Here is a 12,347-nt window from a genome sequence, read left to right on the forward strand (position 1 = left end):
TTATTTTAGCAATCATATTATACTTAGTAGTAGCTAAAACAATTTCTTCATAGGAGTGATTTAGAATTCCCACTAACATGAGTGCTTAAATTAGACATTTTCATCCTATGAACCAAAGGAAAACCAAGGAGTTCCAACTCAGCCTTCCTCAGCTGGCATCACTGTGCCGATGTCACCTGAAGCCTCCAGCTTCTTCAGTTACTTTTGCTGCTCCTTATTGGACAGTGTGCTCCTGCTTTGCAGGTTTCACAAGTGACACATGGAAGTTAACAAAAGCTTCTGGAACAGGACCTTGACACTGCTGCATTTGCCTAGCATAAGCGGCTTTGGAAGACAAGGGAATCTCATTTATCACAATAGCTTGCCCTCCATCATCATGAACAACTGAGTTGACTCTGGTTTAATCCTGTCTTTCAAAGAGACAGGTCATTTCAAACCTAAACAAATGGAAGTAGGAGAAAAGCATATTGCTGTAATGGGATAGCTAAATTGGCAGAGAATAGAACATGGGATAAATTAGGATGCGGCCCATGGTAAGAACTAAATTTTCCCTGACACTAGAAGCATAGCATGAAGGAAACCACCTAAATCAAACATGTCATCAAAACATTGACAAGTGTTCAACCACACTAGAGTTTACCTTATCAACATGTAATAACTGTTAGAGAAAAGGATTTCAAGCAAACTCAGTCAATGGAAAGATCACACATGATACACTTGATTAGCAATTAACAGCAGTCAATAATTTATAGTTAGAGAATTACCCTCTACTAAATGATATTGAATTGGTAGTGTAAGAAATGAGATAACTTGGTCAAAAGTGTTTGGAAAACAATGGTCACAGTAAAAATCTTGCAAAAAGGCGGCTAGAGAGATGGATCAGCATTCAAGAGCACTGGCTACTCTCACAGAGAAACTGAGTTGTGTTCCCAGTACCTTTATGATGATCCACAACCATCTACAACTCTAATTTCAGGGAATCTATTGTATTTTTCTTATCCCGTGTCCCCCACACATGCACCTGCTTCACACACTACATACACATAAAAAATAAATATAAAAATAGCTTTCAAATAGGAGAACGTTGTTAAAATTATAAGGAATGAAATTCAAGCCAGTGTTTCTGGAGGATGCCAAATGAGAGCCAAAACAGGTGGAGTGAAGGCACTAACCACACACTGAATGAGTGGAAGGAACTGAGGATTAAGAAAATCTAAACCCTATTTCTACCCAATGATTTAATAATGTCCAATGCTCACAAGCAATACTTGTGCAATAGCCCATAACCCAGCCTGGCATGTATACTGCTCTGCCTCAGATGACAGTTAGAAGTGTGTGCAGTGTGTGTGTGTGTGTGTGTGTGTGTGTGTGTGTGTGTGTGCTAAATGGATTCTAGCCTCTATTTTGTGAGCTTCACATAATGAGAATCAGCACAGCTGCTGATGGCTTGAACGCAAGAATGGGAACTGCACTAAGGTCCATTCAACTGGACCAGTGAACTCGGTGGACTGTGGGAGAAAGCATTAGCAGGTAGAGAGGCAGAAAAGATGCAGGCTCTGGTGGGGAAAGATTAGGGGTTCTTTGGGCATGGTATGATAGGGATGCACAGCCTCCATATTGAGTAGTGATGTAAGTCAAATGTTAGCCATAGATCCAGGAACATGAGAGTGGGGGAGTGCTCTTGGTTAGAAAGCATATTAGGATATATATATATATATATATATATATATATATATATATATATATTCTGAAACATTGAGATTAGATAAGATTATCTAGAGAGACAGTGTGAGCAGCAAAGGGAAGCAGATAAAACTCATTCCAGGAGTGAGGAATGTAAGAAGGAACAGGTAGTATTCTATAGTATCCAAAGGGTTAAGATACATGCATTTATAATATGAAGACAGATATATAACTACCATGTTTGGCATGCTGGGTAGTGGTAAAATCCTACTGAGAGTTGACCAAATTGTGTGTGTGTGTGTGTGTGTGTGTGTGTGTGTGTGTGTGTGTGTGTGTGTGGTGTGTGTGTGTGTGTGTGTGTGTGTGTGTGTGTGTGTGCATGCAAGTATGTATGGACTTGAGTACAAATGTATTTGGAGATAATGAGATAAACATTTGGTATCTTCTTCCATTATTCCTATTGGTAGACTGGCTTGTCAACAAGCTCTTGGGATCCTGCTGATCCAGCCCAGGGGTTATACACATATGCATCACCACATCTGACTTATGTGAATGCTGGGGACCAGAACTCAGGTCTTCAAGCTTACACTCAAGCACTTCACTAACAGACATCTCACAGGCCCTAATGCCCTCATTATAAAAGTGAATGAGCAAATGTGTGGTGAGGCCTACATATTACCTCCAGAATCCTACTGTAGTTTAAATCTACAATGCCCTCCATGAACTCATGTTTTGAATGTGAGGTCTCCAACCTTCAGGACAATTTCAAAGGCTATGGAAGCTTTAGGCGTTAGGATCTTAAAAGGGGATATAGGTCATGGGGTTATAACTACTCCTAAACTGGTCCACAGTTTCTGCTTCCTGTATGCCTTCGTGTGACCAACTACTGCCTTACATTTCTCTTGTTACAGACAGCTGTTCTATCATGACTTTGCTGCATGATGGACTGAGGTTCTCTGTAACCAAAATAAAGAAGTCTTTCTTCCCTTCCTTAAATTGCTTCTATCAGGTACTCAGTCTCTGTATTGGGAAAGTAAAAAGATTCAAATTGAGAAAGTGTCAGAGTAAGACTCAACCCTGAAAAGTTTGACATCTGAAACAACTAGTTCCCCAAACTCTTACAGTCATCTCCATCTCTGAGTGGCCTCCCAGTAGAACACCCAGGCTTCTGATGTCATAATTTCCCTCTTCTTGGGTCTGAAAGGCAAAGGAAGATGTAGGAGCATGCAAGAGAAACCCCATGTATCAGTTCATTTTATCACCATCTAACAAGACCATCTAACAAGGAACAACTTGAGGGAGGAGGAGTTTGTTTTAGCTTCCAGATGGAGGGGATAGGGTCCATCATGGCAGGGAAGGCATGGCAGCAGGAGGCTACTGTCACACTGCAGCTGTGGTCAGGAAGCAGAGAGCAAACAGGAAGTGTTTCAGGAATGTAAAGCTACAAGATCTGCTCCTGGTGACACACTTCCTCCAGTAGGCTCCATCCCTCAAGGTTCCACAAGGTTCTCAAACAATGCCACCATCTGGGGACCTCCTGATCAAACACATGAGCCCGTGGGGACATTTTACATTCAAACCACATTGTGCATGCACTGACCATTCCACAAAACAAATGAAACTTGTTAACTTTATGATTTAAAAGAAAAAACAGGGGAGGCAAAAAGAACCTTATTCCATCCCTTTCCTGGCTTGTTCAAATCGAGAAATTCTATTTAAATCTATGTGGGTTAAGTCTTTAGTCAAAATATGCTTCACTCTCCTACGCCATCATCATTGTGTTACATGAAATCAATTAACTTTGTTATGTCAATTTTCAGGTAAGATGATTTGATTCAGAACAATTTCATTTCTGGGGAATTAAAAAAGAAAGGAAGGTTCCACTGCAGTGTCTGTGTCTTCTGTCAGGCACATTTTAATGGTGTGAAAATTTGAAGGATTTTTGGAGAGCAAAGCTTGCCAAAACTAACAGATGACATTAAGGACTTCACTCTGGCCTGTGCCAACGATTCACCAGGAAGAATAATTGCTCTGCCAAATGAGTGACAAGAAGTAGCAGGAAGTTCTTTCTCTGTGTCAGTTAATAATGAGAAGGCAGGAAAGCAGAATAGTACAAGCAGGAGTATTTATTGGCAAGTTTTATTGACTTCTCTGATGAAGAAGGAGCTACATCTGGGGAAACCACCGACAATAAGGAGGTTGAGGGTGTCCCAACTGGTGATCCCCTCCTTCCATTTTTTCTATTGGTCTAAAGGTGCCTATGAACCCCTTCCACAGCAGTGGCTAGGTGTCTGTCTCTGGCTACAAGAAATAACTGAATATCCTGATTGGCTAGGATGAGAGTGGGCACCCCAACCTCCTCTTCTTTTTGGTGTAACGGGCACAGAGGCCCCCCTAGTGTAAGAGAAAATGGGTACATATCATAGAAGAAGATATTGTTGAGGATAAAATGCCACGGGGGGGGGGGCGGGCGCACTGCCTGTTGCTGGGGGAGGACAGTCATAAAAATCATTAACCTAGGTTTCTCAAGTTCTTTCTTGTGCCATTCTTGACAGTCCAACAAGCTTCCTCTATTGCTGGCAGTCATCTCCTGTGACAGGGTTCTCTCTTGAAATAGATGGAAAGGGTTAATTTGTTCTACAGAGACCCTGGACAACTTAGGAATAGCATGTTGGAGACCCTCTATTAATCCACTAATAATTAAACCATTAATCCACTAATCAGTATAAATACTAATCCAATTTTTAGGGTGGAGCTCTTATTTCACAAACAGCTTTTAAAATCCTCACTCCTAAATATTATAAAAGTGGGGATCCAAGTTCTAACACAGGAAGATTTAGAGGTACTTTCATATCATAGTAGGCCCCTCTTGGTTCCCAGGCCTTTGTATTCCAGGTGAATTATACCACCAACATTCCTCATTTCTAGTGAGACCTAGGCACTCCATAGTTTCATGAGTTAGTTCTCATATTAAATTATAAGCCAGCGTGTGTGTGTGTGTGTGTGTGTGTGTGTGTGTGTGTGTGTGTGTGTCCTATTAGCCTTATGTCCCTAGAAAGGCCTAAACCTTGATTAATTAAAAAAAATGGAAGGATATATATTCACATATTCTAGAGATTAGGTTGTATCCATCTTTGAGGGGCCATTATCCTATAGCAGGTTGTGGAATAGAATATAAAAGGAGCAGAATGCCCATGTTTGGGTCACTGTAATTAGTTTGTTGTATGGCTGCTAACTCTGAATTGAAGCACTGCATTGTGGATGGAGGACAGAAGCTCACCCAGTGCTCAAGAAACTGATGACACATAAGAGACTGGAAAAAATAATGAAATTTACAGGGTTTATGAGGCGCCCCCTTGAGGTCATATCAGCAATATGCAACTGTGAGAGAGAAAAGACTTTTCAGTGGACCCCCCTATAAATTTGCAGGGACCCTCAGTCATACAGCTTCCAAGAGGCAACACCCAAATCTGGGGTGGACAGTGATACATAGGTCACCGATATGATGTAAATAAGCAACATAAACTCATGAATTAGCCAAGTTAGCTGTGGGTGGAACTGTTTCTTTGGCCAGCCATTTAACTTTTGGTTCAGGTCTTCCTCCAGAAAATGTCACTCAGCATACTGAAACAGAATGAGAGGTAGATGTGAGTGATCACTGTGCTCCCATTCTTCCCAGGTGTTTCACTCCACACCACAGGAATCAAGGCCCATAGGAGGGTTTGTGAGTTTCTCAAAGTCCAGCATCTAGATGCAGCAAGAGTGAAGAAATGCAGATACTGGGCCTGGTGGCAGTCACTCTTCTTCCTGCCTGACACACGGCTCTGAGCCTGGTGTGTGTCCACTGTGTGGTTGAGAAGAACAAGGAGAGATTTCTGTCTCTGTAAAATTCTAGGCTACTGCAGGCATGTTTATTATTTCCACAGCAAGAATCCACTACTGTCAAATAAGTGTCAAATCTCTTTCATCCCAACAGGCAAAGACTAAAGGCTGGGGAAGACTGAATGCAGAAAAGTGAAAGTCAAGGCTCAAGGCTAGAAGAGAGGTAAACATCAGTTCCTGCCCAGTAACCATACTGAAGGCCAGTCACAGCTCTGCTTCACTAGAGGAGAGAATTCCAAAACCCAGCATCAAATTGGTTATTTGCAAAATTCTAAGATATTTGGAGAGCAAAGGAATTTACAGGAGAAGGAGCTCGAGCCTCCACTTGGGATACGCTCTGCTGATTTGCGTTTCCATTTACAGAGATGAAAATTCTAAATTGGGCTCCAGCTGCATTTGAAGTTTCATCTTCAAATTAAACTGCTCTAGTGCCTCATGGAATTGTAGTTAATATATGGTGATGGCGGGGGGATAAGCTTGACTCCCTGGCACACTAGAGCAGAGCTAATGAAATAAAGTGATTATGGCGTACATTAAGTGAATTAAGCTGGGTAATGCTACCATGTTAGATGAAGGCCTTCCTTTGGTTCTGTTGAGGCTAGAAAGTATGCCCATCATGCCTTGAAATGACTATGGATAGGAAGGCCTTCAATAAAGAGTTGATTTGCTGAATTTGGGGAAAGGCAAAAGAATTCACTCAAGAATTTCATTCCCAAAGGACTAAATTTCTTTGTTGTTTTTATTTTTTTCTATTTTGACGGAGGTGCTTCTGGAAGGTCAGGATGCCCAGAATGTATGCCATGGGAATGCAGATGGCAGTGAGATTGTTGATAGCTTTCCTTGAGATTGTTTAACCTATTTCCTTACATGAAGCTCAATACTAATGCTTGTCTTACAGATGTGCCATTGTCGGTAAAATCCTCACACAGTTTAACAGCTTCAGATATCTTTCTTTTCTACTCATCTTTGAAATATTCTTTCCTATGGAAAGGATCTTTGTGCAACCAAGAACTTAATGATCATGTCAAGATTGGACACAAGGCCTTTTAATTTCAGATTGTGACTAAGTATAAATGTGAAACGATTAATTTCACCAGAGCTATTCTTATGCAGGTATTTTAGGACAAACCCTGAATTAGAGCTACTTGGTTATCTCTGATGTGTCCATCAATGTTTGATTTTTTTAATTTTAATTTTATTTTATTAGTTCAAATTAGGAACAAGCTTGCTTCAGATGTCAATCCCTTCTCCCTCTCCCCCCTCTCCCCCCAACATCCCACCTTCCCCTAGCCATTCCCCCCCCTCCACTCCCCAGGCAGGGTAAGGCCCTCAAAAGGGGCTCCCCAAAGTCTACCACATCATCCTGGGCCAGGCCTAGGCCCTTCCTCATGTAGGACTAAATTTCTTTAATGGAAAGTAGAAACTAAGATATTCTTGAAAGGGCATGTTTTGGGTAGATTATGCGTCTTCCCATATGAAGAATTTGACTGTTGACCAGAAAGTTTAATGGATAAGGGCACTTGATGCCAAGCCTTGTGCCCTGACTTGGATCCCAAGGACCCACATGGTAGAAGGAGAAAACTTACTCTCTCATGCTGTGTTTTCTACCTCCATACAAGTACCATGTGTGCATACACACACACACACACACACACACACACACACACACACACACACACACACACACAAATAAATAAATGCAAGTTTTACACAAAGAGTTTAGTTAATGAAATATAAGTTGCACAGATCTATGAGCCATTTATCAGGAAAAGGGATAGCTAGCCTTTGCTGCAGGCTTACTAGAGGCCTGCTGTGGGAATCAGCCATTTGGCCATCACCCATTGACATTAGCACTGTGCATGTGCAGCTCTGAACCACTGGATTTGATGACTTGAGGCTAAAGTTCTATGACCAAGTTTACAAGAGAAGCATTGTCTTCTATATGTCCCTAAGCCTTCTCCTACACAGCTACTTTCTGAATTCATCAACTTTCCTAACTTAAGAGCACTGACTGTCTGTGAAGACTGCTGAAAGTTATACTTCTCAAGGTTAGAGGGCTCAAAGCTATGTCTTGGTGTGAGTAAATAGGTTGTAGCTGCTTCTTGGTGTTAACAGAGGACAATGGGCATGGACCTCTCCTAGCAAAAACAAAGCAAGCCATTCCTATGCTCTGTCCACAGAAAGCACTTGACCACAACCAGACATCAAAGTCTGGATTTTCCCCTCCCTCCTAAATTTTTACAATGAAGACATGGAATTTTGGGAAGGCAGTCCCATCATGAGGATGACATCCACTAGATGGAAACAGTAACTTCATTAAAGAGACCAGAGAGAGCATCCTCACCCCTTACATCTAGTGAGGACCCAGCAAGAATACAGCCATCCTAAGAACTAAAAACTGGACGATTACCAGGCACTTTGAGCTCAAACCTCAGTATCCAAAACTATGAGAAATAAAGCTCTTCTTTGTAAGCTATCTGGCCTATGGTACTTTATCCATAGCAACTTAAGAAAACTAAGAGCCAGAAACAGAAACAAGTTGGGGAGATACCTTCAGTACACTAATAATGTTCACCCTCTACCTATCAGAATCTTAATCTCCTAATATCTACATCCTGTCAGTCCAGTCTGGGGCAGCCAGGAAAGGTTTTTCTTCTACACACACACACACACACACACACACACACACACACCAGTCCTTAATATTTCATTTCTCTGCAATTATAAAAAGAGACAAATTAAATAACACAAAGTCCTAAGTCTTGTTTTGAGTCAGAGTTTTGTAGCCCAAGCTAGTCTTAAACTGGTTAATTTTGTGTCAAATTGACACAAGCTAGAGCTTTCTGATTAAATCACAATTGATAAAAATGCCTCAATAAGACCGTATTGTAGACAAGTCTGCAGGGTTTTGTCTTGATTAAGATTGATGTGGAAGGGCACATCCCATAGGGGGAGTGCTACCTCTGGGCAGGTGGTCCTAAATGTTATAAGAAAGCAGGTGGAGCAAGCCATGAGATGAAAGCCAGACAGCAGCACTCCTTCATGGTCTCTGCATCAGTTCCTGCCTCCAGGTTCCTGTACTTCTTGAGTTCCTTCTCTGACTTTCCTGGATGAAGTGATACCTGGAAGTGTAAGATGCAATAATCCCTTTCATCTTCAAGTTGCTTTTGGTTATACTTTATCACAGCAATAGAAACCCATGGTAAGATAAGCCTTAAACTCACTATGTAGTCAAATATGAACTTAATTTTCTGATCCTCCTGCCTCTACCTCCCAAGTCCATTTGCTTTCCAATTAGTTCAACTAACATACATTTCTTTATTAAATATAGAGTTTCTTGGTTCTATCTAATCCTGCTCAGCACACAGGAAGATAGAATTCATACCCAGCCATGTCTCATTGCCAATATAATTAATTTCAGTTGGACTTGTTATATATTGTCAAACAAGAAATCCAAATATTTTAATTAGTATAGTATCACTTTTAACACTGCAACTTCTGACTTAATAAGTGTTCTAAAATCAAATACAATTCTAAAACTGAAATATTGGTGTCTTGATTTTCTAAGAAGAAATTATAAAAATACTAGAAAGATAGTCCAGGTTAAGAATTGTATGTGACTGCCACTGAACTATATTAACACAATGGCTGTCTCTTCTGTAATCTTCTAATCTTCAGTATAGCCAGGAAAGTAGACTCCAATGTGTTGAAGGACCTTGAGTGTTCCACACTGAGAATATCACAAGGAGTCATTCACTCTAAAGCCCCTATTTCATCTTAGACAGGACTTAAATGAAGAGTTATTCTTCATGATTAAAAACTGCTAAGGCTGTTGATGGTTATGCCTCACTTACAAGGATGGTACCTGGCAACTTTCACCTCCAGGTCAACACTTGCTGTGAGGGTAAGCCAATCTTGATCAGGCCAGGTTTACCAGTTGCCAATCAACCTGATACTCAAATCATCAAGGATACCACACCTCCATCTTCACTCAAGTGCTTCTATCTTTAATGTTTCCTGCAAAGCTGTCCTTAGCAGCTGATTTAGTTTCCTCAAAGGCACAGCCATGTTCTTCTTCCTTTAGCTTTGTAGCTGAAACCCATTGTGTTTGTGGTACACAAAGCTGGATAGATGGAAAGGACAAACTATTACAGCTAACACGATCTTCACCCTGTGTGTCCAGCTCTGCACAACAGACCCTTTGTAATACAACTTCTGAGTGAAAATAATCTCTGACATAAAAGGAGAAAGAAGAGCTCCTGCTGTCCTTTCTTGTGCCCCAATACAGCAAGCATATTGCTTCATATAGTGTCTGGCAGGAAGCTGTATTCTGTCCCATCCTGGATTGTATCTAGCCTTACTTGGCATGTTTGTCTCCTCTTTTTTCCTCATCATTATTATAAGCTCTCTACCTTGTTTTCCTGTAAATATTTAGGGTGATTTATCAGATAGACTACTTACTCTCCTGATTCTGAGTAACTTCAACTGGCATGATAGAGTTCAAGGGACTACAAGGAGTTAAGACACTAAGTTTGGGGTAACTCTCCCATAGCTCTCTCTATATATTGGGAACCTGGTGGCTGATGCTATTACCAGAGTCTCCACTTCTTCATGGCTTCCGTTTTCAATCCTTGGAGGCAAAGGAGTGGACATCAGCACCCAGGATTCATACCCACTAGTCTCTGGGTGCTTCTGAATTTTACCATGTACAAAGATATTGCCCAAATACTTATATCTGTCCTTTACCATCTTGCCCTCAAAAATGAGCTCCATGTGTCCTAGGCCATCTGTCAGAACTCTGATTAATAATTTCCCAAAGGGAGTTGCCAGGAAGAGAGGATTTGGAGTCTTGGGTTAGATCCCAAAGGCCTTACATCTGTATCCAGTGCATTTACAATAAAGAATAAGAGCAGTCAGTGGTAAAGTTTCCAGTGAGATATTCACATTCAGGGTGAGGGCATCAGACTGTGGCAGGATGCACAAAGAATATTTAATTTCAACACTGTGTGAAGCCCAGATAAGATATACAAAGAAAAAGGACAAAGCATTCACTGAAGACACTTCACCTCCCTTCAATCCTGCTATGTCATGCCCAGAATCTGCAAGCTTTGACAGGACTCAAGTGCTCCCTTCCTCCAACCTTTCTTGTCAACATTTTTCAACTACCTGTGTCTGTCACACTTTCCAAAGCCCTCTTAATGAGAAAGTCACTGTTCTTCTCTGTGTTGAAAGAAAGTCTGCTGTTTATCCTGGATAAAATAGGTCCTGCAACATAAGTAATATTAAATTTCACCCTCAAGCCCTTATAATTTTAAGCACTTGACAGATGGTTAATGAGGATTTCTGCCTTCTGTATCCCTGCAGAGTCCTTCTAAATAATAAGTGGTTATCTTATTCACCAGGTGTCAGTCTGAGTAATAAAAACGAATACAAATGATTTTTCATTATGTTAGTAATTTGAATCATAATTCTGTTTCCCTCCCACTTCCAGAAGCAGCATAGTGGAACAAAATCAATGTCCTCTAGACAAAATATCATTACAATTGGAATTTTAAATGGATTCTCAATCTGGGCCTGTTAATAAATTGCTTCATGGTGAATGCTGCCCAACACTTTTATAGGAATTAAGTAAAATGGACTTACTTCTGTATATCTGTAGTCATCAATACCTCTTATGTCTCTAAAGGAGTGGATGTTGTATTGCTCATATGATCAATATGAAGTACATGCACAAGTGTTTTCACTGTCTCTCTGTCTCTCAGTTTCTATCTCTTGCATATTCAGGTGCACTGTGTGTGTGTGTGTGTGTGTGTGTGTGTGTGTGTGTGTGTGTGTGTGTGTGTACACGCGCGTGTGTGCATGCATGCACATGCACATGTGTGTTGATAAAAAATATCATCTGGACACTGTGCATTCTAGTACAGATAGCTAGCAAAGGCTCTTTCTATACAAAGTCTTTCTACATCCTACTACAACTTACCTATCCCTAACTGTTGGCATCTTTTTGACAAAAATTAACTTCATTCACAAAGGATCACAGATAATAGATAAGTGGGAAAAATTAGCTTTACATTCCATAGACTCCTACCAATTCAACCACCAACCCATGAAACCCCAGCCTTGGATTCTTCTCCCAACAGTAACACACTAATTACTCTGAGATGGAATCAGGTGGGACCTTTTAAAATTGTATTCTACCAGGGCAAAGAATTATACTTCCAACCATTTGCCTTTAAGATCTCTTTCTAAACACTCTATCTGTTATAGGAAATACCAGAATATAACCTGAAAGAGTCAGTTCTCTTTCCTTACTCTTTAATCTCTATCAGAATTATGTTGATATTCTTTGGGGATCAAACTCAGGTCATCTGCCTTGGTGGTAAATGCTTTTACTTGTTGAACCATGTTAAAGCCCACGAATTCTTATACTATGCACCTCTGAGGTAGTGAACAAAGAGCAGGCAGAATTCTTACACAGTGGCTGTTATTCTACACTGATCAAACTCGGGGAGGAAAGATTTACTTAGGCACATTGTTTTAAAGGAGTCAGCCTATGGTGGCTTGGTTCCATGCACATGGGCCATCTTGGTGGCCAAAGTTTATGGTAGAAGTTGTTTTTCACTACCTGATAAACATGAAACAGAGCAAAGGTGACAGGAAGGATTCAAGTTCAAGAAATACAAGAGCCCACAAGTTGTCCACTACTTCCAGCTAACTGCTAGGCCCCAATATCTCCACAACCTCACCACCATCTGGGGACCACCAGAATCTGTGGGGGACTT

The sequence above is a fragment of the Cricetulus griseus genome, chromosome 3 (assembly GCF_003668045.3).
Source record: "Cricetulus griseus strain 17A/GY chromosome 3, alternate assembly CriGri-PICRH-1.0, whole genome shotgun sequence".
NCBI lineage: Eukaryota > Metazoa > Chordata > Mammalia > Rodentia > Cricetidae > Cricetulus > Cricetulus griseus.